At 44.1% G+C, this 20,491-nt stretch overlaps 1 long non-coding RNA gene across 1 annotated transcript; it reads left to right on the forward strand.

Annotated features, from left to right (window-relative positions):
* Window positions 1-11,128: 11,128 nt before the first annotated feature.
* On the forward strand, window positions 11,129-17,356 carry LOC133056860 (uncharacterized). The gene is made up of 3 exons (XR_009692923.1): window positions 11,129-11,307; window positions 11,411-11,582; window positions 17,174-17,356. It is a non-coding gene; the product is annotated as an uncharacterized LOC133056860 (long non-coding RNA).
* The last annotated feature ends 3,135 nt before the right edge of the window (window positions 17,357-20,491 follow it).

Below are 20,491 nucleotides of genomic sequence, written 5' to 3' on the forward strand. Positions count from 1 at the left end.
CTTTGAGACCCCGGGGACTGTAGCCCACCAGCCTCCTCTGTCCATGGGACTCTCCAGGCAAGAGTACTGGAGTGTGTCGCCATGCCTTCCTCCAGGGGATCTTCCCGACCCAGGGATGGAACCCACATCTTTTGCATCTCTTGCATTGGCAGGCAGGTTCTTTGCCATTAACGCCACCTGGGAAGCCCTGCATGAAATATACGCAGAAGCAAACTGTAGAAGCTACACTAGATGAATACTCAGTGGCTCAGTCTTGTCCAACTCTTCGCAATCCTTTTGGACTCTAGCCCACCAGGCTCCTCTGTCCATGGGATTTTCCAGGCAAGAATACTGGAGTGGGTTTCCATTTCCTTCTCCAGGAAGGAAACCCATATCTTTCCAACCCAGGGATCGAACCCAGGTTTCCTGCATTGCAGGCGGATTCTTTACCACCGAGCCACCAAGGAAGCCCATAGACTATTTCTAGGCAAACTGAAAAGCAAGAAATATATAAGATAATATTGTTTTAGTCCTAAAAAGGCAATGTAGTGGATGGGAAAAGGCTGTAGGGAAATACTATCAGATTTGAGAAACCACCAAAAACATCTCTTCTCTTCAGCAGTGAGAAATGTTTTAAAATGTATTATCAAAAAAATTAAAATGAAACGTATTATCAGCCTATTAGGAATGAACTACCAGGAAAACACAGTGCAAAATCCCCCATCGGCAACAAACACAAGGAACAGAGAGATCACCAAGGGCATTTCTTGACTCTAACGCTCAGCTGTGCTAAAAGGCCCCAGACAGAACAGCTCACTTCCGGTTCTCATTCACCGGGCCCCGATAACACTGCTTCCGGTAGGATTGCCCAGCGCTTCTGCAAGGTCTTGGTCACGGGTATAGATTTAATCTAGCAATTGGTGTATGTCAGAAAGTTGTTTCTTAGAGGGTGTAGTAGTGTTCAATGTTTGTTTGTTTTTTGTTTCCAAGAGACAAGTGCCCTAGCATGCTTCAGTCAAATCCTTTATCATTTGTAAATGCTTGGTATTTTATCTAACAGGATTCTATAAGTATGGCAACAGACCAGAATAAGGGCTGATTTCCTGCTGGACTCAAGACATTTCACTAGGACACAGAACAGAAGATACAAATAAGCTATGAATCCAGCCTTTCAGGAGGTCATATTCAAATATATATAAGGTTTCATCTGGCAAATCGGAGCTGCTATTAGAACATAGGAGAAGAGTACCTCTAGCATGGGAAGGCACCATGGGAAATCAACAATTAAATTAAAAAGTTGAACTGGAATTCTGAATTCTATAGGAGAGTAAGAAGGAGTAAAGCTAAAATTAATTGAAGTTCTGTTATGTCTTGACTTCTGCTAGAAGCATAACTTGTGTTACTTCATTGTAACACATACTTTTGAGATAAGCAATTACCTGTTTTTTAAAGCTGCAAGATTCTTTACACAACAAGGATAAAAATATGTGGCCCATGTTTGCTTAGTCAGTAGATCACAGAACTAGGTTTTAGATCCGAGCCAGTTTATCTTTAGTATCCGTGTTATTTCCACCGGACTTCACCATCTTTCTTAGTTACGGGAGGTGTATAATAAATGAGTCCTGTCTTCCAAGTGACTGGGCATTTGCTCCTGCTGCAGAAAACACGAGGGCTGGCGTGACATCAGCGTAACAGCGGCATAAGACAGCCCTCCTTGGTCCCCCTTTTAGCAACAGATGCTGAATCCATCCATGAACAAAAATGCCTCTCTGGCAGTTGTGGGATTCAGCGCCACACACCAAGGGACCCAGGAGGGGTCTCAGCCCCCACCCACCGTGCACCAGATGCTGGGAAGACGAAGCCTTGGGCCGGTGTGGAACCGGCCGGGGCCTGCTAACCCTCCGCAGCCCCTCTCAGCCCCAGCAGGGGAAAACCAAGAGAGTGCTGCCTGGGGAAGACACCCATGGATGGAAGAGACTTTGCAAAAGTCCAGCCTTCCCGAGGAGAGAGTCCGGCTTGCCACTAGAGAATAAAAAAATGAATTGGTCGCATTGAAGAGGGCAAGAGAAATTTAGCTAGCAGCGCCCCTCCCGGGAGTGGCCGAGCTTGGGGATGACGTCATCGGGAAGCAGGGGGAGCAGTGCGTGAGCTCCCAGCGACCACCGCTCGGGGGACGCTGCTGGAGAAAACCTGCTTCTCCCCGCGGCTGCCTGAGTGTGAAGGCGGGGCGTCCCTGGTTGGGAGAAGGAGGAAATCAGGAAAGAGATGAGAATGTCAAAGAGCATTAGAGGGCCGTGGTTCGGGCGGGTTGCTTCTAGGACTCCAGCAGGAAGCCCCACCCCCGCCCCAACCCGGGAGACGCTCCCCTGAGGCTCCCCGCCTGGCCCGCGGGTACCCCCAAGGCGCTCCGTGCTACCTTCCCCAACTCTGGGGCGCGTTCTTTGCGCACACTTCTGTGTGCAGTAGGAAGACTGCCCCAGAAACCTCCTCACAAAACAGGCCAGGGTCTGTGGGCGAGGGAGAAGCCCCGAGCTTGAACGCAGCGCCGCCGTCTGAAGAAACCCGCGAGAGGAGTTCCAGCCTGGTCAGTGCGCGGTGGGACCCACAGCAGACACACACGCTGACGGATTCAGCCGCGAGGAGTGCGCAGTGCGGGTTAGCTGTGTCCGTACGGGACTGGGGAGAATCCCAGACAGGAGCAGAACCAGCAAAACCAGCTCCGTCTGAGGGCAAGTTCCTCTGGTGGCTCAGAGGGCACAGAATCGGCCGACACGGCAGGAGACCGGGTTTGGTCCCTGGGTCAGGAAGATCCCCTGGAGAAGGGAATGGCTACCCGCTCCAGTCTCCTAGCCTGCAGAATCCCATGGGCAGAGGAGCCTGGCGGGCTACAGGCCACGGGTCACAAGGAGCTGGGCACGACTGAGTGACTAACGCTTTCACTTTCACACTGCTGGTTCAAACGTGAAAACAACACAAGCACCAAGAAGAATTGAGGAAATGCGTTACCATCAGAAGATAAGAATTCTCTAGTAGCTGGATTCAAAGGCAAGAAATTTTGTGACTTAGCTGATAAAGAACTCAAAACAGCTGTTTTGAGGAAATTCAGTGAGCTGTGAAAAAACATTTTAAAAATTTAATGAAATCAGGAAACAATTTGTGAACAAAGAGATATTGAGTGAAGAGATAGAAATCATAACAAAGATCCTACCAGAAACTGGAACTGAAGATTGCTTTTTTTTCCAGTTTTATTGCGATATAATTGACATACAGCACTGTATAAGATTAAGGTGTACAGCATAATTATTTGACTTGAGTTGATCATGAAATGATTACCGTGATAAGTTTGGTGAATATCCATCATCTTGTATAGATAAAAAATTAAAGAAATAGAAAATTTTTCCTTGTGATGAAAACCCTAAGGATTTTCTCTCTTAACTTAAACTTTCATATATGACAGCAGTATTAATTATATTTACCCTGTTGTGTATTATATTGTTGGTACTTATTTATTTTATAACTGGAACTTTGTGCCTTTTGACTACCTTCATATCTTCCTTCTATTTTTTAAAAAAATTTAATTTAATTTTGGCTTCCCTGGGTCTTTGTTGCAGCTCCCAAGCTTCCCACAGTTGTGGCATGTAGGCTCAGGTGCCCTGTAGCATGTATGATCTTAGTTTCTCAACTAAGAACCCACATCCCCTGCATTGGAAGGTGAATTCTTAACCACTGGACCAGCTGAGACATCCCTTCTTCTTTATACTGATTAATTAATGTACTCTTTCATCAGGAAGAAGGAAATTTAGAAAGGACCAGGGTGCTAGGGTGGAAGCGGATATCGGTCACCAGAGATGACACTGCAGAACTAAAACGGGTTTTGTATGTGTGGAAGTAAAACTATAAGCTATCAGTTCAATATTGTCTTTCCTCCATGCTTTTGTGAAAGCATTCAACTATGTTTGTCGATCTACAGTGCTATAACTAATGTCTGGCCCAACTTTGCATCTTAGAGAGTGGAGTCAGTCACTAAATATAAAAATTTTATTCGTGGTTACTGTTAAATATTAGTTCTATATATTCCCAATGGTGGTGTTGAAGATCATCCCATTTCCTGTGTAAGAGAAGGTGACCTCATAGATTATTACAGAAAGAAGATCTTCCATCCAAAACAACATTATCTTTCTTGCCTCGCTTCTTTTTCCAGTCATAAAGTAGTAAGATACAGAATCTCTTGTAATAAATATGTACTCTTTTTTACATGGCTTCATTCACCCAACACACTTATTTTGATGGTCATCATGTTTTTGTGTGTACAGAGTAGTTTTTCATTGTACAGATGTACCACAATTTGTGTATCCATTTGGCTACTGAAGGGCATTTGTATGTCTCCAAGTTTGGGCTATGACATATTATGAACATTCATGTTCAAATCTTTTTGTGGACACAAACTTTAATTTCTCTTAGGTAAATTTCCTTCTGGGCTTCCCCAGTAGCAGGGTAAAAAATCACCTGCAATGGAGGATATGCGGGTTCGATTCCTGGATCAGGAAGATCCTCTGGAGAAGGAAATGGCAACCCACTCCAACATTCTTGCCTGGGAAATCCCACTGACAGACAAGACTGGCGGGCTGTAGTCCATAGGGTCACAAAAGAGTTGGACATGACTTAGCAACTAAACAACAACAAATTTCCTTCCACTTAAAGTGAAAAGGCTGAGTTATAGGGAAGATGTTTGACATTTAAGAAACTGCCCAGTGGTTTCCATAGTGACTGTATCATTTATCATTTCCACCAATGGTGTGTGAAAGATCCCATCTCCCAACATCAGTGTCAGCACTTGGTATGGCCAGTCTTTTACATTTTACCATGCTGATAGATGTGAAGTACTACCTCATTGTGATTTTAACTTGTATTTACTCTGTGACGAATGCTTTTGAACTTCTTTTCATGTCATCATTTGGTGATGCCTCCGTTCAAATCTTTTGACTTCTTTTAAAGTGAGTTGTTTTCTGATTACGGAGCTTTGAGAGGTCTTTATGTATTCTGCATACAAGTCCTTTATCTTAAATTTGATTTGAAACTCCAACCTTTGCATCTTTTTATTCTAGAGGAACATCTTCCAAAGAACAGACCCTTTAAAATTAAAGTTCAATTGCATTTTAAAAAGTGAGTCATGCTTGAACTTCTCCTCTTCAGGGAGTAAGAAAACCTCTGCGAGTTTACAGGCTACAGGGGAATCTAGGAACTCAAATTTCTCAGACATATTCATGAAAATATCCCCATTTCAAGTCTCAGTATTCCATTGTTTTATTTTTTATTACAATCCTTGACAGTAAAATAAGAGACTCATTAGAGATGTGTATCTGATATCCTCTATACTTGTATTATCTTTAAAATTTAAATTTTGAGCTTGATACTAAATTCTTCTCTAGTCTCCTGGAATGTGAGACCACTTTTCTTCCATAAGCGTGAATCATCTTAATCTTATTGATAACTGTCTGCCTCTCCCATCTCCCCTCCACCACCCCCCAGACAGATAACCCCCTCTTAGAATAACTGGCGTGCGTTTGGTGAGCAACACTGGGAATTAAGGAGAGAAAGGGAAGGAGATGACAAGATTCATAAACATATAAACTTCGGGGTTAGAATCACGCTTAGATGACTTGGGATTTTCCCCCATTATACTCTTGAGAGTCCTTGGACTGCAAAAAGATCCAACCAGTCCATGCTAAAGGAAGTCAGTCCTGAATATTCATTGGAAGGACTGATGCTGAAGCTGAAACTCCAGTACTTTGGCCACCTGATCAAAGGGCCAACTCATTAGAAAAGACCCTGATGCTTTGAAATATTGAAGGCAAAAGGAGAAGATGGCAGCAGAGGATGAGATGGTTGGATGGCATCATCGACTCAATGGACATGAGTTTGAGCAAATCCAGGAGGTGGTAGAGGACAAGGAAGCCTGATGTGCTAGAGTCCATGGGGTTGCAAAGAGTTGAACACAACTTAGCGACTGAACAACAACTTTCTCCAATACAAAAATTTTGTATAAGTTTGATGTTATTTTCTTTCTAAATTTTTGTATTAATGTATCAGTAAGAGTCAGAATCACTTGTCTCCATGTGACCAAGGCTTTGCCCAATCAAGATCTAAAAGCAAGGTCTTGCTGTTAATTTGTCCTTAGCTTCCGAATGGAGATTGATGACTATCTTAAGAAAGTACTGGTTGGTTCATGACAGTTTCTTTACTGTTGCCCTCTGGTAGGCTGGTTTGGATGACTCACAGGAAATAATGGCCACACAGACCTGAAGATAATTGTCACATTACTCTTCAGATCTGACCAGACTTTTCAGTGGAAGTGATTTAGAGACTTATGGCCAAGAGGACCCATTTGGTGCAATTCTGGAATGATGCAAAGGTAGGAAGAACTCATGTTCTATTTCCAGCTTCTAGAAAGAGTTCTACATCGGGTTCTCAGTGAATGATATGCAGGAAGAGCATCTAGTACAGGCTGAGGTGGGAGTGAACTTGGGATGAGTAAGGATTCTTGTGATTGGGCTTTCAAAGGCCAGATTCTAGTCTCTGTGGAAGGTGAATATTCAGGCTGTAGAATGGTGGCCTTCTCAACATCTGTCTCAAAAGGAAAACACTAACTTCCAGAATGCATGGAATAGCAAAGTCACATGGCACTGGTAGGGACACAGGGAAGGGGAAAGATTAAAGGCTATTAATTCAATAAACCTATTTTTAACGGTAATGTAACCCTATTAAAGTGGACTCAGAAGGCCATTCTGGCATGCGTGGCACTTACTGGATTTCCCAGGTAGCTCAGTGGTAAAGAATCCACCTGTGAAAGCAGGAGATGGGGGTTCCATCCCTGGGTCAGAAAGATCCCCTGGAGGAGAAAATGGCAACACACTCCAGTATTCTTGCCTGGGAAATTCCATGGACAGAGGAGCCTGGCCGGCTGCAGTCCATGGGGTCTCCAAAGTGTCCGACATGACTGAATACACACATGCATGACTGAGAGGATAACTCAGGCACTTTAACTTACCCCCTCACCAAGCTGCTTCATGGTATCCATTCTCTCAAAGGTCATTTTTCAAGTCTAAAATAAAGGAGTAGGAGAGTGAATCTGTTCTTTGTAAAACACTTGCATTTTACAGCACTGAAGATTGTGTCAAAACACCAGAAGGAACAACAATATGATTTTGCCTGGATTTTCTCCAGAAATATATCATGCAAGTAAGCCGAATGGACAAGGTGAAGGTCTTCCTGAAGGGGGAGTCCCAAATACTGGGGGTGAGTGAACTTGACCTACAAGCATAATATTTTGGGAGATAGCCATTTCCAGAGAGAAGAAGGGATATCCCTTCTGGTGCCTGAGGTGTGATTAACCTGACCTCCATAAGCCTCACAGTACCTAGAAATAAATTTTAAAAAAAAAATCAGAAGTGACATCATCTAAAAGGAAAATGAATTTCTTTAGAGAGAGAGGAAGAAGAAAATTATCATCAAACCTCTTTAAACAGCCTTAAACTAGAGGAAAAGTGATAGATTCCCAGGGTGCTTTCCTGGGAGCCCTTTAAAATAATCAGGAGATGGGAAACAGCTACTTGTAAAGACCACAGATTTGTCTTCCTACCAACCCTCATGCTTCATACCCTGAGCATCTTCTTTTTCTCTCCCCAGGTGGCCCAGATCTTCACTGGTCTGATGAAAGCATGCCTGTTTGTGACAGGTCTGTGTTTTTATCATCTTCTGACACTTACGTTCACTGGTGCTATCCCTTTATCATGCTCCCAGGATACCCTGTGTGGGATCCTTATTTTAAGTATGTTGGAATAGCTCCACTTTCTCAATGGTAGAATTTTTCAAATCTTCCCTTCAGCCCTGTCTCTCAGACACCAATCATGTACAGTTGCTGGCTCCTCGGGTTAAGAGGATTCTTCCGTCTCCGTTTCTTCACACCTGGGGCTCTGTCTGTTGCTGCTAGAAGAAAAATGACACTGGACCCAGTAAGTATTCCCCGAGCCTGAAAGCAAAATTAGAAGCGCTCCATCTCAAGGCAGAAGAAGTCATTAAGTTTTTGTTTTTGTTTTTTTAACTGGAGTATAGTTGATTTACACTGCTGTGTTCGTCTCAGACATACGACAAAATATATTCATTCTTTTTTCAGATTGTTTTTCCATATAGGTTATTACAGAATAACGAGTAGTGTTACCTGTGCTATCCAGTATGTCCTTGTTGGTTATCTCTTTTAGATGTAGTAGTGTGTTTATGTTAATCCCAAGCCCCTAATTTACCCTCCCCACCATATTTCCCCTTTTGTAACCATAAGCTTGTTTTTCAAAATATGTGAGTCTGTTTATTTTGTAAATAAATTATAAAAATTTAATTAAAAATTTATTTTTTTAATTTAAATCTAATTTAAAAAATTAGATTCCACATGAGTGACATCATATGATGTTTGTCTTTGTCTGACTTATCTCACTTAGTATGAGCCCCTTTTGATTCTCTGAATCATCTGGACTCCAGGAGGTCAGTGCAAATTCTTCCATCAGGAAACTGAGGTTGGACCTCCTTTTCCTATTCCTATGGCCTGAGACTCCAGCCCTGGTATTTTTTGTGAGTATAAAATCCATTATTTTGGCAATACTCCTTTGTTCTCAGACCTCGGAAAGTAATTTGAGAATGAATCTTCAACCCCTTCAAAGTAAGTAAATGTGTTTTTGTTCTCAAGAAGGAGGAAAGACATGAGACAGAGAAATGTAATGGGCACTTATTATCTTCCAGATCAAAGGCAGCATGGGTGTGAACACCGTCAGAGTCATTATAGGCACAGGGACACTCATCCTAACTGCAGAACTGGCTGCCGTGTCCGCCCCTGGAACACAGTGCCTCGTTCTGGTAAGTGTTTCTGAACAGCTTTTATTTTCTGCTTACTTTCCCCCTAAATTTATATTTATATTATATACATGTATATTAGCCTGAGGTGATTGTCCTTCAACTGATCCTGCCCAGTGATCACAAAGAGATCTGGGACTTTGATCTTCTGGGGAGAATGCTCATCCCCTTTCTGACGGACCTACTAGAATGGTTACCTTGTGTTCTAACAGTCTTCTCTGAACATGTTGATGTTAGGAAATGAGTCCTTAGGATATTTCTTCAAAGACTACAGTTTCACGTTAAGATGGACAGGTACTATTGTGGTTAAATTAGCTCCTTGTTCTTGGTGGGTGGGGGTGGAGGAGAGGGGAGTTGGAACACCAAGCCAAGATGGTTAGAGCTTCTTGTATATATGCATATAAGGCAAGGATAGTGATATAACTTTCACAGACCTGGTTCTTTGCTCTTTGCTCAGTCGCTCAGTCATGTTCGACTCTTTGCAATCCCACGGACTATAGCCTTCCAGGCTACTCTGTCCATGAGATTTTCCAGACAAGAATATCGGAGTGAGTTGTTACCACCTACTCCAGAGTCTTTGCTCTTTAGATGATGACAAAGTATAATTCACACAGGAAGGTTATTGTTAATATAAGGAAACTAACTTGAAATAGACAATAAACTAACAAGAAATAGAAATAGACAGATAACAGAACTAGACAACAGAGAGAATTTATAAGCCAAGAAAACTATGGAAATATATCTGATTTGATCTCAGTTACTCTGAAGATATTAAGTTCAAGAGTAAAATTCCTCTGAACCATCCTAGGATTTTCTTTTAATTCTTTTTTAGTTTGGTATGAGAAAGAACTTGTCTATTTCTGTAATGGAGAATGGGTCAGATTGAAGTCAGTATCTAAGGCTGATGGAGGTATCCACCTATCATAACATTTTTCTTTCCCTCCCTTTTTTCTTTTATTTCTTCGTGGAATCTGCTCCTCTTTAGAAGGTATTTGACATTGTGATAATAGTCCCCTCCCTGCTGGAAGCCTGCATCGCCCGCTGTCTCTCTATGTTTGGGTGCAAAGTGACCTGTTTTGTCATCAGGGAAATTTTCGGGACCTGATTGGGGTTCAAATGAGTTGAGTCTGTGTTTTTGTTTCTCTCACTGTCTCTATCTAATGTAGTGTCCTGGATGTGATCCTATGGTATAAAAGGACACTAGGTAAAAAATTATCTGTAATATGTGGGCTTTAATTAATGGTAATGAATCAGTATTGGTTTCGTACTGATGGTCAGTCTGTGTTTTTGTTTCCTCTCACTGTCTCTATCCTCCTCTTCAGACTAATGAGCAGGTTCAGTTCAGTTCAGTTGCTCTGTCGTGTCCGACTCTTTGCGACCCCATGAACCACAGCACGCCAGGCCTCCCTGTCCATCACCAACTCCCGGAGTTTACTCAAACTCATGTCCATTGAGTCAGTGATGCCATCCAACCATCTCATCCTCTGTCATCCCCTTCTCCTCCCGCCTTCAATCTTTCCCAGCATCAGGGTCTTTTCCAATGAGTCAGCTCTTCTCATCAGGTGGCCAAAGTATTGGAGTTTCAGCTTCAGCATCAGTCCTTCCAATGAACACCCAGGACTGATCTCCTTCAGGATGGACTGGTTGGATCTCCTTGCAGTCCAATGGACTCTCAAGAGTCTTGTCCAACACCACAGTTCAAAAGCATCAATTCTTCTGTGCTCACCTTTCTTTATAGTCCAACTCTCACATCCATACATGACCACTGGAAAAACCATAGCCTTGACTAGACGGACCTTTGTTGACAAAGTAATGTCTCTGCTTTTTAATATGCTGTCTAGGTTGGTCATAACTTTCCTTCCAAGGAGTAAACGTCTTTTAATTTCATGGCTGCAGTCACCATCTGCAGTGATTTTGGAGCCCCCAAAAATAAAGTCAGGAAGCAAAGTGAGGAAAAGATTGCTAGGTATGTGAGTTCTTCCTGAAACTGGAGGAGACAGCAGAACACAAAAATAGAACCATGTCCGATGTTTCCAGAGCCTCTTAGCTCCTGTTGTGTATTGGTTTTTGTCTAGCAAGGCGCCTATATCCCTGAAGGAAGGGATATTCATCTCTTAGGTCCCAGAATACAGAAAAGAGGTAGGGGTTCCCAGGATAATTGGGGATCCTTTTGGCTGAGGACATATGTGTCTAATGATATATATTGTTCTCAATTTCCACAGGTGGTGATTATCCAGTCAACGAATGGCAATGTGCTAACAGTAATAGACAATAGACCCTTATGAGCATGTTTATGAGAAGCTGAAGTTTCAGTAGAATAGTCCTTGATTTTTTAAAAAAATATTCCTCATTTTGTATCCCTGTGTGGATAATAATTTGCCCATCTGAAAGTGTCTAGTCTGTGCACGGGAACAGAGTTACACAAACGTGAGTAAAATATGTTTCTCCTTCTATTGACACTGATTGTGATTTTGAATTTCATCCTCCTATCATCCGCAACTGATCCTATGGCTTATTTTAACTTTTAAAGGAACGATGACACACACAGAGAAATGAATAAGTCATGGGTGTAACAGTTGACACATTTCAAAATGCTTGGGAAGTGAACATCCTCGAGAGACCAGCACCTATTTCAATGAATAGAAAATTACCAAATTCCAGAAGATGGTGCTTGCCCCTTCCACTCACTGAGATCTCCCAGGGTAAATGCTATCTTGACTTTTGACACCATTATGAATTTTGTCTGTTTTTAAATTTTGTAAAAGGGAATCTTATGATGTGTATACCTTTGGGTCTGACACCTTTATTTTAATATATTTGTGAATGTCATTCATGCTGTTCAAACAAGCATGAGGTAATGTCTGTTTGTTTATATCACTGAAAAATATTCTTTTGTAAGAATTCAAGTTTACCTATTTAAGTATTGATGAATATTTGAGATGCTTCTATTTGGTACTAGTGTTACCATGGAAATTTTATACATATACTTTGATACATACATGTGTAAAATTTCCCTGGGTGTGTATATAGTAGTGGAATTGCTAATTCATTTTCAAAGTGTTTGTGCATGCCTTCCAGCAGTGCCTAAGAGTTCCATTATTGTATATCTTCACCAAGACTTGGTATTGTGTGATTTCTCATTTTAGTCATTAAACTGTAGTTGTAGAATACTGTAATCCTTTTAATAGTATTTACTTTTATAGTATCTTTAAGTTCAGTTCAATCACTCAGTCGTGTCTGACTCTTTGCAACCCTGTGGACTGCAGCACACCAGGCCTCCCTGTCCATCACCAACTCCCAGAGTTTATTCAAGCTCGTGTCCATTGAGTCGGTGATGCCATCCAACCATCTCATCCCCTGTCCTCACCTTCTCCTCCTGCCTTCAATCTTTCCCAGCATCAGGGTCTTTTCAAATGAGTCAGCATCAAGTCTTCACATCAGATGGCCACAGTACTGGAGTTTCAGCTTCAGCATCAGTCCTTCCAATGAATATTCAGGACTGATTTCCTTTAGGATGGACTGGTTGGATTTCCTTGCAGTCCAATAGACTCTCAAGAGCCTTCTCCAACATTGCATTTCAAAAGCATCAATTCTTCAGCGCTCAGCTTTCTTTATAGTCTAACTCTCACATCCACACATGACCACTGGAAAAACCATAGCCTTGACTAGACAAGACATTTCTTGGCAAAGTAATGTCTCTGCCTTTTAATATGCTGTCTAGGTTGGTCATAACTTTCCTTCCAAGGAGTAAACGTCTTTTAATTTCATGGCTGCAGTCACCATCTGCAGTGATTTTGGAGCCACCCCCCCCCAAAAAAAAGTCTGCCACTGTTTCCACTGTTTCCCCATCTATTTCCCATGAAGTGATGGGACCAGATGCCATAATCTTAGTTTTCTGAATGTTGAGCTTTAAGCCAACTGTTTCACTCTCCTCTTTCACTTTCATCAAGAGGCTCTTTAGTTCTTCTTCACTTTCTGCCATAAGGGTGGTATCATCTGCATATCTGAGGTTATTGCTATTTCTCCCAGCAATCTTGATTCCAGCTTGTGCTTCCTCCAGCCCAGCATTTCTCATGATGTACTCTGCATAGAAGTTAAATAAGCAGGGTGACAATATACAGCCTTGACGTACTCCTTTTCCTATTTGGAACCAGTCTATTGTTCCATGTTCAGTTCTAACTGTTGCTTCCTGACCTGCATACAGGTTTCTCAAGAGGCAGGTCAGGTGGTCTGGTATTCCCATCTCTTTTAGAATTTTCCACAGTTTATTGTGATCCACACAGTCAAAGGCTTTCACATAGTCAGGAAAGCAGAAATAGATGTTTTTCTGGAACTCTCTTGATTTTTCAATGATCCAGCAGATGTTGGCAGTTTGATCTCTGGTTCCTCTGCCTTTTCTAAAACCAGCTTGAACATCTGGAAGTTCACAGTTCATGTATTGTTGAAGCCTGACTTGGAGAATTTTGAGCATTACTTTACTAGTGTGTGAGATGAGTGCAATTGTGTGGTAGTTTGAGCATTCTTTGACATTGCTTCTTCGGGATTGGAATGAAAACTGACCTTTTCCAGTCCTGTGGACACTGCTGAGTTTTCCAAATTTGCTGGCATATTGAGTGCAGCACTTTCACAGCATCATCTTTCAGGCTTTGAAATAGCTCAACTGGAATTCCATCACCTCCACTAGCTTTGCTCGTAGTGATGCTTCCTAAGGCTGACTTGACTTTACATTCCAGGATGTCTGGCTCTAGGTGAGTGATCACAGCATCGTGATTATCTGGGTCATGAAGATCTTTTTTGTACAGTTCTTCTGTGTATTCTTGCCACCTCTTCTTAATCTCTTCTGCTTCTGTTAGCTCCCTACCATTTCTGTCTTTTATTGAGCCCAGCTTTGCATGAAATGTTCCCTTGGTATCTCTAATTTTCTTGAAGAGATCTCTAGTCTTTCCCATTCTATTGTTTTCCTCTATTTCTTTGCATTGATCGCTGAGGAAGGCTTTCTTCTCTCTCCTTGCTATTCTTTGGAACTCTGCATTCAAATGGGTATATCTTTACTTTTATCCTTTGCTTTTTGCTTCCCTTTTTTTCACAGCTATTTTTAAGGCCTCCTCAGACAGCCGTTTTGCTTTTTTGCATTTCTTTTTCTTGGGGATGGACTTGATTCCTGTCTCCTGTACAATGTCACCAACCTCTGTTCATCAGGCACTCTATCAGATCTAGTCCCTTAAATCTATTTCTCACTTCTACTATATAGTCATAAGGGATTTGTATGACCACAATCAAATCCCTGAATGGTCTAGTGGTTTTCTCCACTTTCTTCAATTTAAATCTGAATTTGGCAATAAGGAGCTCATGATCTGAGACACAGTCAGCTCCTTGTCTTGTTTTTGCTGACTGTATAGAGCTTCTCCATTTGGCTGCAAAGAATATAATCAGTCTGATTTTGGTGTTGATCATCTGGTGATGTCCATGTGTAGAGTCTTCTCTTGTGTTGTTGGAAGAGGGTGTTTGCTATGACCAGTGCGTTCTCTTGGCAAAACTCTATTAGCCTTTGTCCTGCTTCATTCCATACTCCAAGGCCAAATTTGCCTGTTACTCCAGGTGTTTCTTGACTTCCTACTTTTGCATTCCAGTCCCCTATAATGAAAAGGACATCTTTTTTGGGTGTTAGTTCTAGAAGGTCTGGTAGGTCTTCATAGAACTGTTCAACTTCAGCTTCTTCAGCATTACTGGTTAGGGCATAGATGTGGATTACCGTGATATTGAACGGTTTGCCTTGGAAATGAACAGAGATCATTCTGTTGTTTTTGAGATTGCATCCAAGTACTGAATTTCAGACACTTTTGTTGACCATGATGGCTACTCCATTTCTTCTAAGGGATTCCTGCCCACAGTAGTAGATATAATGGTCATCTGAGTTAAATGCACCCCTTCCAGTCCATCTTAGTTTGCTGATTCCTAGAATGTTGATGTTCTCTCTTGCCATCTCCCGTTTGACCACTTCCAATTTGCCCTGATTCATGAACCTAACATTCCAGGTTCCTATGCAGTACTGCTCTTTACACCATCAGACCTGGCTTCTATCACCAGTCCCATCCACGACTGGGTGTTGTTTTTGCTTTGGCTGCATCCCTTCATTCTTTCTGGAGCTATTTCTCCACTGATCTCCAGTAGCATATTGGGCACCTACCCACCTGGGGTTTCATCTTTCAGTGTCCTATCTTTTTGCCTTTTCATACTGTTCACGGGGTTCTCAAGGCAGGAATACTGAAGTGATTTGCCATTCCCTTCTCCAGTGGACCACATTCTGTCAGACCCCTCCACCATGACCCGTCCGTCTTGGGTGGCCCCACATGGCATGGCTTAGTTTCATTGAGTTAGACAAGGCTGTGGTCCTGTGATCAGATTGGCTAGTTGTCTGTGACTGTGGTTTCAGTCTGTCTGCCCTCTGATGCCCTCTCTCAGCACTTCCCGTCTTACTTGGCTTTCTCCTACCTTGGATGTGGGGTGTCTCTACACGGCTGCTCCAGCAAAGCGCAGCCGCTGCTCCTGACCTTGGACGTGGGGTAGCTCCTCTCAGCCGCCGCCCCTGACCTTGGATGTGGGGTAGCTCCTCTCCAAGTTCATATAACAGAATTGATTTTCTCTCCACAGTGGAATCAGGACAACTTATTTCTACTTTGAGACAGCGGGAGAGCTATGTCTCTGAAGCCTTAAGTCTCTTCTAAAGAGTTCACGTGATTGGGTCAAGCTCATCCAGGAAAATGCCATTTTTGATCAACTCAAAGGCAACTGATGAGTAACCTACTCACAGGAGGGACAGCCCATCTCCTACACAGGTCCACCCGGAACTCAAGAGGAGGGAATCATACAGGGGCATGGGTCACCTGGGGTTATCTTAGAATTCTGCCAACCACGATGTGTAAAGAAAGGCTATTTTTCTCCATCCTTGTTACCTCAAAGGGCATCCCCTCTTGGTCCAGATTGGAGAATACTTCACGGCGCAGAGGTCCCGGAGACTGCCAGATGTTACTCTGTCATCCGATGAGAGGACCCTTCCCTGGGCCTCTGAAGAAAGTCGGGGTTTCAGACTCCTCTGTCAGTGCGGGCACACCTCTCTTACCTCGAGACCTGCTTAGATCCTCCTGACTGCTAAGCAGAAAGAATGTGAGACAGGGAGGGTTAGGAAATGGGAGCAGAGACAGCACAGGTGCTAGGATGAGTAGGGGAAGTATTACTTAAAGAATTAGGGGTTCCACAGTGAGAAAATGGACATTAAACCCCCAAGACATGTTCATTAACTTCCTTACCCAAAAGCCCAGGTGTAGACCTGGGCTGCCCACAGTCAAATGGCAAATCAGTAATTGTCTAGTGAGATCATTTTCTGTTCCTTTTCTACACCCTTCTGTTCATCTTTACTTCCTTTTGGGGCTTCCATGCTGCACCTCAACCTTCAACCCCACAGCGTTTCATAGAAGAGAGATCGACTAATTATGTCAACTTTGTTAGTGAACTTTTGCATTTTAAGACCCTAGAAGGTAGTGTTTCTCAGCAGTTTCTATTGATTTTGTGATTTTCCTAAGTGAGGCATTTCGTTTTCATAAAGTGGAGCATCTGCACGTGGGGACAGACTCTTTTGTAACGCTCTTGTTTCCTTCTGCTCCTAGAGTCATTTCACAGTAGGAAACGTTGCTCCCACTACCCCCCCTGGGGACAGAGCTGGGGAGTGTGCACCCCAAGGAGCAGTGGCTCTGGGGCATGTAGTGCCTGGTCCTTATCTCGTTCTGGTCCTCCCAGCCTCCCTCCCTCCCCCCTCAAACACTCCAGTTCACACTGAGTTTGTGGAGGAGGGACCAGCGTTTTCCTTAGTTTCCGATGATTCCTACCATCCTGGGTCAGTGGGGTTTTTGCAGCGCTGCAGTCACGGCAAGCAGATCAGTGATTTGGGTGTGCTGCTGCCGTCAGCATGAACACCCTGGTTTGGAAGAAGCGCCCTGTTTTCCAGCGATGCTCTGCTTCACCCAGTGTGTTGGGCATCATCGTCCACGTGTAAGATGGGCCCACCTGGAAGCCCACAGCAGCAGCGGCCGCATCTCATGCCAAAGGCATCACCCGAGGTTCTTCTTCGCTCTAGCCTGATCTGAGGAATACTTGAGAAACTCAACTAAATAGACCTCGAGACTGAATTCAGAGAATAAAGCATTGACTCTAATAATGACGAGACTGTGTAGGTAGGAAAGAGAAGCCCTGAGGTTGTTTGGTTGACTCACCTACGGCATTTCTGTTGATTCCACAGGTTGTGTTCATTCTGCCAGCAAATCCTCACACAGCAGAGACAGCATCTCCTGCACCTTTGACAAGAGGTTTGATGCCACCAGATCAACAGAAAAGTGTTCCAGAAAACCTATCCCCACAGTAATGGAAGAAATACACTTGGAGAGTCCCAGGATCTTGTATATGAATCGTGTTCTTATTTTCTCCAAGAACTCAACAACTGATTTAACTAGCTCTTTATAAACAATAGGAGACATTAAAAAAAATAACCATGCATTTAATGAGTCAATGTCACTCCCTCTTTTCTCAGATATATATGTATATTTTTCTTGTAATATATTTATATCCATTCATCTTGGTTCCTTAGGTTGGCTCCTTGGTTCCTTAGGATCCTTAGGTTGTTTCCATACATTAGCTTTTTGAATTATGCTTTAATACACATGGAAATGCAGATGTCTCTTTGAGATATTGTGTTCCTTTTCTTTGAACATATATAGATCATTCTTGAACAACACAGGATGCTTTGAACTGTGGTGCTGGAGAAGACTCTTGGGAGTCCCTTGGACAGAAAGGAGATCAAAGCATAAAATCCTAAAGGAAATCAACCCTGAATATTCATTGGAAGGACTGATGCTGAAGCTGAAGCTCCAATACTTTGGCCACCTGATGTGAAGAGCCACCTCACTGGAAAAAACCCTAATACTCGGGGAAATTGAGGGCAGAAGGAGAAGGGGACGACAGAGGATGAGATGTCTGGATGGCATCACCGACTCAGTGGACATGTGTTTGAGCAAACTCCTAGAGACAGTGGAGGACAGAGGACCTGGCGTGCTGCAGTCCACGGGGTGGCAAAGGGTCTGACAGGACTTACCGGCTGAAGAATAGCCATGTGAAAAGGATGAGAAAACTCACACCACTTAGAACAGTGCCTAGCTGGCATTTCACCGCGCTCTCCAGTCGTCCTTCTCTCCCCTTCTTCTATCTTTGCCGCCTTGCTTCCTAGACGGCAAAGCTAGTCCCATGCTTCCACCACCTGACTCCTTTATTTTCTCCCAAAAACTCAGCCCTCTCCACTACGCCCTACTCAGCCCCACCACCAGCCCCACTCAAGTGAGTTTCTGGAAAACTCCTGCAAGGCCTAGCAGAGGCAAGCAGTACAGTGAGCCCCCTACACACGGACCTTCACATCGCCGACTTTTACGAGGTGAGAATGTGTGTTCACACGTCCAATCCTGTTGGTTTACGAGGCTCAGACCTGAACATAGACCATCACAGGAAGGCTGCCGCAGCCGTTCAGATTGCAGTCCAGCGCTGCCGCCTCATCTGAGACGGGGAAGAGAGACCCACACAGCCCTGGATCATTTTTCTCAAGAGGGTAGATGTGGAACTGAATCCAGCAGGGAACCAGGACCCGTGCCGTCAGGGTCAGGCGTGAACACGCTTGCAGCTCGCCCCTCGCCGCCCCCCCCCCCCCGTCTCCTACCGCTGCCCACCCTGCAGCTCTGCCGTCTCCCCCTCCTCCCCCTCCTCCGTCAGTGACTCTTCCCGCCTGTTCGCTCGATGCCAGCCTCCGTGTGCCACTGTTGTTTACTGTACTACTGTAATTTCCAAGGTACTCTATGGTAAGGTTAAAAAGTGTTATTTTTTCTGTTTGTTTTTCATGTATTGTTTGTGTGAAAAGTATTATAAATTCATTACCGTACAGTACTATAAATCAGGGGCTTCCCTGATAGCTCAGCTGGTAAAGAATCCACCTGCAATGCAGGAGACCCCGGTTCGATGGGTTGGGAAGATCCCCTGGAGAAGGGAAGCGCTACCCACTCCAGTAGAATCCCGTGGACTGTATATGTCGGAAAGCGTGCATCTTAGTTCTTCTCATCTTCTTGTTTAGGTGCTAAGTCATGTCCACCAGGCTCCTCTGTCCATGGATTTCCCAGGCAAGAATCCTGGAGTGGGCTGCCATTTCCTTCTCCAGGGGTCTTCCCGACAGAGGGATTGACCTGTGTCTCCTGCTTGGCAGGTGGCTTCTCTACCACTGAGCCACTGAGGAAGCCGCTTTCAATCTTAGATAACAATAAGTGTTCCATCTGCTTTCTGACAGCTGCATGTACACATTTGTGTGCATGCACACGGGCATACACGCACACACAGACACACACACACAAATTACCGCCACAAACGAGGGTGCAGGCGGAACAATACAGTAATCTAAGAGGCCCCACCCGTTGAGTTTTGCAACCTACAGGGTCCAGGGTACTTTTTACAACTGCCCAGCAGATGGCAGCAAAGGAAGGGCCGTTTTCTCTGATCCGGCCTCGGAAGGCACGGTGAAGCTGGTGACTCATGGTCCATCTGAGGGGAACGGGACTTAAGTAGGAAGGACGCTCTGCCCAGTTTCATCTGAGGCCCAGAGACAGTAGATAACACAGCGTCATACCAAACACAGGCGGTGGGATGGCTGTGCCCCGGGAACAGGCCATTTTCAGATTAGACTTTTCTGGAGCAGTATTTTATTATCAGTATTTAGAATTGCTTACACATGGATGATGAAGGGTAGATGACAGTTGAGCTACTGTTTAAAAGCTTCTCCAGACTGTGTTCTTCCTTATGGCCTGCACCTGGGGAGGCCACTTCCATCACCCCGTTCTTGCCACTGACAATCACTCCCAATTTACAACATGAAATGCATTCACCCAGGAAAAAACTACAAAAGAATAGCCAGGTGGTTTTCTCAACTCGCCCAGAAAGTAAATTAGAAGACTGAGAAGGAACCAAGAGAATGTCATAAGAAACAGACTGTTCTCTGAAAGGGCTTCCCAGGTGGAGCTAGCGGTAAAGGACCCGCCTGCCAAAGCAGGAGAGACAGGAGACCAGGGTTCGCTCTCTGGGTCGGGAAGATCCCCTGGAGGAGGTCATGGCAACCCACTCCACTGTTCTTGCCTGCAGAATCCCATGGACAGAGGAGGCTGGAGGGCTACAGTCCAGGGCCGCAGAGTCAGACACCACTGAAGCGACTTAGCACTCACACACATATCATCTGAAAACTTTGCTGCAGAATTCCATTGGAAGAAACGTACTGGAGTTCTGTGGGGCTTTATCCTTCCTCAAGGCTGGGCTCCGTGAGACAGGCAGCCGCTGGACCACGTGGGGGTCTAGCATAGATCGTCGCCCTGGAAGTGAGTCTAGCGTGCTGGGAGGAACCAAAACAGGCCGCGGCTGGGGCTTCTGACTCTGATAGCCAACGTCTGTTCCGATCGCTGCAGGACCCATCGCCACAGCCTTAGAGGTTTGAAACAGCACAAGAAACTGGCTGTGGCTGACAGGCTTCTCTGCTTCTAGA

Source organism: Dama dama, chromosome 1, assembly GCF_033118175.1.
Source record: "Dama dama isolate Ldn47 chromosome 1, ASM3311817v1, whole genome shotgun sequence".
Lineage (NCBI taxonomy): Eukaryota > Metazoa > Chordata > Mammalia > Artiodactyla > Cervidae > Dama > Dama dama.